This window comes from Canis aureus, chromosome 7, assembly GCF_053574225.1.
Source record: "Canis aureus isolate CA01 chromosome 7, VMU_Caureus_v.1.0, whole genome shotgun sequence".
NCBI classification, from domain to species: domain Eukaryota; kingdom Metazoa; phylum Chordata; class Mammalia; order Carnivora; family Canidae; genus Canis; species Canis aureus.
This window is the reverse complement of record NC_135617.1, coordinates 63,414,772-63,420,482: the sequence shown is the minus strand read 5'-3', so window position 1 is coordinate 63,420,482 and position 5,711 is coordinate 63,414,772. Positions and strand designations below refer to the sequence as shown.

The following is a 5,711-nucleotide window of genomic DNA, read 5'->3' as shown; positions in this document are numbered from 1 at the left end:
GGCAGTTCCTCAAAAAGCTAAACATAGAGTTGCCACATGGCTCAAAAATTCCACTTCTAGGTACATATCAAAAAAATTAAAAACAAAAATTCAAATAAAAATGTGTACACATATGTTTACAGCAGAGTTATTATATCCCCAAAGTAGAAACAATCCAAATATCTATCAACATGAATGGATAAACAAAATAAGGTATATTCATGTAGTGGAATATTATTTGGCCTTAAAAAGAATGTTACATGTTGTAGCATGGAGAATCCTTGAAAACATTATATGGGTCAAAGAAGCCAGACACAAAAGATCATAGGTTGTGTGATCCATTTACACGAAATGTGCAGAATAGACAAATCCGTCAAAAGAGAAAACGGATTAGTGCATTGCTCTAGGCTAAAGAAAAGGAAGAATGGGGGATCCCTGGGTGGCGCAGCGGTTTGGCGCCTGCCTTTGGCCCAGGGCGCGATCCTGGAGACCCGGGATCGAATCCCACGTTGGGCTCCCGGTGCATGGAGCCTGCTTCTCCCTCTGCCTGTGTCTCTGCCTCATTCTCTCTCTCTCTCTGTGACTATCACAAATAAATAAAAATTTAAAAAAAAAGAAAAGAAAAGAAAAGGAAGAATGGGGAGTGACTGCTTAGCATGTACGGACTTCTTTTGGGGGTGGGTGTGTGACAAAATGTTCTGGAATTCAATAGTGATAATGGTTGCACAACATTGTGGATGTAGTAAAAGCCACGGAATCGTACATTTTAAAATGGCTAAGATGGTGAACTTTACGTTATGTGCATTTTTAAAAAGGGAATATGGGATGCCCAGATATGATGATGCATTCTGAATTTTCCAGGAGTGAGTCTTTCAAAATAAGTGCCGGGGAAATATTAACAAGTGAGCCTCCTCCAACTAGCCTCTAAGGCATTGCCCCCTTCTCATTGGTCAGGGGCATTCTCATCAGCTCAGCAACCCTCTCCCATTGGCTGGATCCTTGATGAGGAGGCTCTGAGTGAGAGCCCGGCCCTTGCAGCAGGGCAGCGAGGAAGCCAGGGACGATGACCAAGCTCTCTTTAGGGATCTGGGGAGCTCCATGAGGCTGGTTACGCATTTCTCTTTGGTGAAAGGTCTTTGGTTGGTTGGAAAATTTCAGGAATTGGTGTTAGGAGGGTCTGAATTGCAGCTCTGGCCCTAAATCTTGTGTGTGCCCTGGGCCTTCTGGATGCTGCTTTCCTCCGAGGGAGGATAAAAGTTCCAGGGAGCACAGGCAGCCCGGGACTCCAAGGCCTGGTAAATATAAAGCGAAGGACACTGCCCTGGGAGGCCAGGCCGGGGCTGACCGCTTTCTGGCATGCCCGGGATCGGTCCCCTCCCAGCCCCCCGCACCCCACCGACCCGGGCCGCCCCGCCCCCGCTCCTGTCGGCGCCCCTGACCCGAGCCCCAGCGGCCCGCGGGTTGCGCGCTCTCTGGAGGCGGGGCCGGCCGGGGGGGGGGGGGGGGGCGGCCTCCCACCCGGGGAGGGTCGCGGGGAGGGGGCGATGGGAGCCGAGGCGGTTAATTTGGAGCAGCGCCTGCCTCAGTTTCTCCGTGGTGGCTCTGAGTTGACTTCATAGCTGACACAGCGGCTCAGGCGCAGCCGCCTCCTCCAAGGAAGATCAGAACTGCTTTAGGACGCAGGAAAGCCCCCGCGGCCCCGGCGGTGGAACGGGCGCCCCCTCTCGCTTACCCCAGGTTGGGTGCACGAGTGGCGGCCTCCGTCCCAGGCCACCGCCGGGTCCGGTCCTCCCCCTCCAGGCGCCGCACGGCCGGGCGCTGGGGGCCACGCGGAGGCCCCGCGGAGCCCCTGCCCCTCCCCTTGCCGCGGGCTCACCCTCGCATTTCCGCGCCCCTTTCTCCCGCTACCTGTGGTTTTATCTCCTGTGGAAGGATGCCATTCCCCCTCCCGAGGGACCTCCGCCTGCAGGTGGCCGGGAGAGCTCGGCCTCGGAGGAGCGGACGAGCCTGGGGGGATGTTGCTCCTCCTCCGTTCCTCCCTTCTCGCCTCCCGTCCCACGGCCAGGGAGGGGGCTTGGGCTGGTGGTCTATGGATGCAACGGAATAGTGCTCAGCCGTGAGAAACACGAACACCCACCGTTTGCTTCGACGTGGGTGGAACTGGGGGGTATGCTGAGTGAGGTCAGTCGGCGAAGGACATCATTATATGGTCTCGTTCATTTGGGGAATATAAAAATAGTGAAAGGGAATAAAGGGGAAAGGAGAGAAAATGAGTGGGAAATATCAGAGAGGGAGACAGAACAGGAGAGACTCCTAACTCTGGGAAACGAACAAGGGGTGGTGGGAAGGGAGGTGGGCGGGGGGTTGGGGTGACTGGGTGACCCGCACTGAGTGGGGCACTTGACGGGTTGAGCACTGGGTGATATGCTATATGTTGGCAAATTGAACCCCCCCAAAAAAGAAAAAGAAAAAAAATTAAGAAGAAACAACAGCTTTAGGCAAGGATGTGAAGTAAGGGGGACACTTTTATACTGTTGGTGAGAATGCAAACTGGTGCAGCCACTCTCAAAACCTGCATGAAATTTCCTTAATAAAAGTTAAAAATAGAACTATCCTTAGATCCAGGAATTGCACATACTAGGTATTTACCCAAAAAATCGAAATACTCATCTTGAAGGAATGTTTATAGCAGAATTAGCCACAATAGCCAAACTATAGAAAAAAAAGTCTAGATGGCTAAAGAAGTGGTATACACACACACACACACACACACACGCACACAATGGTGAGATATAGATAGATAGATAGATAAATAGATAGATAGACATAGATATAGATAGATATGAATATCTTGCTATTTGCAGCAATGTGAATGGAACTAGAGTTTTGTGCTAATCAAAATAAGTCAGTCAGAGAAAAATAAATACCATATTATTTCATTCATACTTGGAATTTAAGGGGTAGGGTAGAAATCGTAGGGTAGAAAAAGATAGAGGCAAACCAAGAAACAGACTCTTAACTACAGAGAACTGATGTTTACCAAAGGGGAGGTGGGTGGGGGATGGGTAAATAGTTGATGGGAATTAAAAAAAAAAAAACAAAAAACTGCAGACCTGGAAGCAGGAAATCTCCTCTGCAGGGCTAGGGGCTCCCTTCCTGGATGGGGGGGAAGGGGGAGGGACACTAACCCCTTCAGGTGTCCTCCCACCTGAAACGTGACACAATAGTAAGGCCTGGGTTAGAAGCTCGGTGAGAATGGGGGTGAAGTGAATGTCTTTTGAAAACAAGTGTGCTGCACATTGCTTGTGGTCCTAACTTGTGGCTCTAACTTGGTCGGTTTTGCCCCCACTTTGCCTCCACTTCCGTGTATCAAGTTTGCCATGATTTCCTTTTACTTTCACAGGACTGGTCGCTGCCTGGGATCATCAGTCAAGCCATAACCAAGAGTGTGGAGGCTGTCGTTCTGCGAAAACAGTCATCTTCTAGGAACTAGGAACCCACCCTTCTGGAGTCCCCATCCCAGCTGGACCTTCTCCACTCCTCCTTTCCCAGCCTTTACTGAAGTTTTAGCTATCTGGGAAAAGATCTGCTAGTAGGACCTGGGGCTTTTGTTCCTTGCACCACCCACTCACTGTGGGCTTTTGTATCAGTGCAGAGGATGGGTCCTTTCCCCTTATCTTTTCCCCCATTTGAGCTCAGCTCAGACCCAAAGGCTCTTCCATTTACCATCAACATGGAAACTTGGCTCTTCATGTGGGTGTATTCACCCTCTTTTGTGCATTATCTTGTTCCTCAAAACTGCCCTTCCAGGAAGGAGGCCTGTGTAGTCAAGGGACCGGCCAGTCACACCCGGAGGTGACTGAGCCTCTCATATCTCAGGTCGGGTAGACCAATTTAATAAAGGCTTATGTACTTGACTGCTGGGACCTGTGATTGGTGTGCCAAGTCAGAAGATTTGGATGGTCCTTTTTTTTTTTTTTTTTTTCATCCAAACTCACAGTGTCTGTGCCACAGAGAAAGGGGCAATGAGAAGAGGTGGGGGAGGGCTGTTATAAGGGGTATCCCTGGCTCTCCCTCCTCCCTCTTTGAAAAATGCTCCTCATTATCTCAGGAAGGGATCTGACTCCAATGGGTTTGCTAGACACTTGGCAGGGTTTTCTCTGAGCATCTGCATTGTGATAGGTAAGAACCAAAGGAACAAATTTATCCATCGGAATGTCAGATCACTAGGAAGGATGTAAAAGGGAGTAAATAGTGATTCATATTGAGGTCCTGGAATTTTATTAGTTACTATTTTTATAACTTTGTTCTCTTAGTCCTTGATTAAGGATAAAGGGAGAATAAGGAACACCTCATTGGCGGGAGGGAATCGATCAAAGAGTACAGGGATCCTGTCAATGGGCCTATGCTGTGCACCTGGCAGGTGGCGGGCAACTTTTCTGGATCTCACAGTTGGTAGTGAAAGTCCTTGCAGAAAACAAAGCATTCACTTGCTGGGGCTTCAGAGGTTGCCCAGGACCCTGCCCCCTCTTCCTTTCTTGTTTTGCCCCTGTGCCATGGAGACCGGAGCTGATTTGGTAAGAGAGCAGATCTCCCTTTTACTTCCCACCTTGGGGCCCTTGCTCTGTGTTTTTCTACTTCATCGATGACCACAGAATATTCTGGGAGTTTTCTGTAATGACTCTGGGGTCTCCTAAGGAGTAGGAATGGTGGAGTCTATACAAAGCTAGAGCTACAATCATTAAGCAGGGAGCTCATTGGAGCACAGGGAATGAATTCACATTTTCTCTTTATAAGGGACTTATAAATTAAAAGTATGGAATCATTTGTAATCAGAATAATACTGCCTGGCAGGGATATTGATGAGCAGAGGAGGGCTTGTTTGGAGACCTCTGATCTTTCCAGCCCTGAGACTCTGGGCCTAATACCCATATAATAATCATCAGTGTTCTATAATTTATAACAGTGTTATCATTGATCCATGTTGTTAATCATTGTGAATTGGTGACTTCTCAAATGCTATGGGTTATTTGTGTAGCTATGTAGAGCTCTGTGATTCATAAATACGGCAATGCTTGGAGGTAGAGGGATACCATGGCCATTTTACAGATGAGGATACTGAAATCAGGAAATAGATTCAACTCCCTTGAAGGAGGGAGTCTGCAATGCACATGCCCTCTTGGGCCTGCTGGCTTACTATCTACAACCCCACATTTTAGAAAACAAAACCAAAAAAGCAAATAGGACCTTGGAGCTTGTTTAATCCTCAGTTTGTGAGGACATTTAAGGACCTTTGGGGCAGCCTTCAATTTCTCACCTTACAGGCACTAGGACAGGGTGCAGAGAAGCCAATAAATATTTAGTCAATAGATTTCCCCATGTCTTCCATTTTTTAATGTTATATTTCCTCTTTTAACTCTCATCGCTCACATGTTCTGATTCCTTCCAGATAATTCATTGAGACTCTAATGTCCTTTGCTGTTCTTAGGTAACTTTGGGGCAACCCCAATTATCGAGTGGCTGCTTACCCAGCTATTCTCCTGACTAGTTATATGACCTGCAGCAAGTTGTTTATTCTCTTCGTGTCTCAGTTTTCTTGGTAGTAAAATGGATGATCTAACACTTGTCATGGGTGAGGATTATGGGGAGTAGCACCTGAAGTATATAAGATGCTCACTGTGCTGTTTGGAAAATTACATGAGGTCCCTCTTCCTTGCTTGGACAGTCCTTTG

The 5,711-nt window shown here is 48.1% G+C and overlaps 1 long non-coding RNA gene across 1 annotated transcript; it reads left to right on the top strand.

The window, feature by feature from the left end:
* The first annotated feature begins 985 nt into the window (after window positions 1–985).
* On the top strand, window positions 986–3,896 carry LOC144317558 (uncharacterized). The gene is made up of 2 exons (XR_013383553.1): window positions 986–1,274; window positions 3,383–3,896. It is a non-coding gene; the product is annotated as an uncharacterized LOC144317558 (long non-coding RNA).
* Window positions 3,897–5,711: the final 1,815 nt, after the last annotated feature.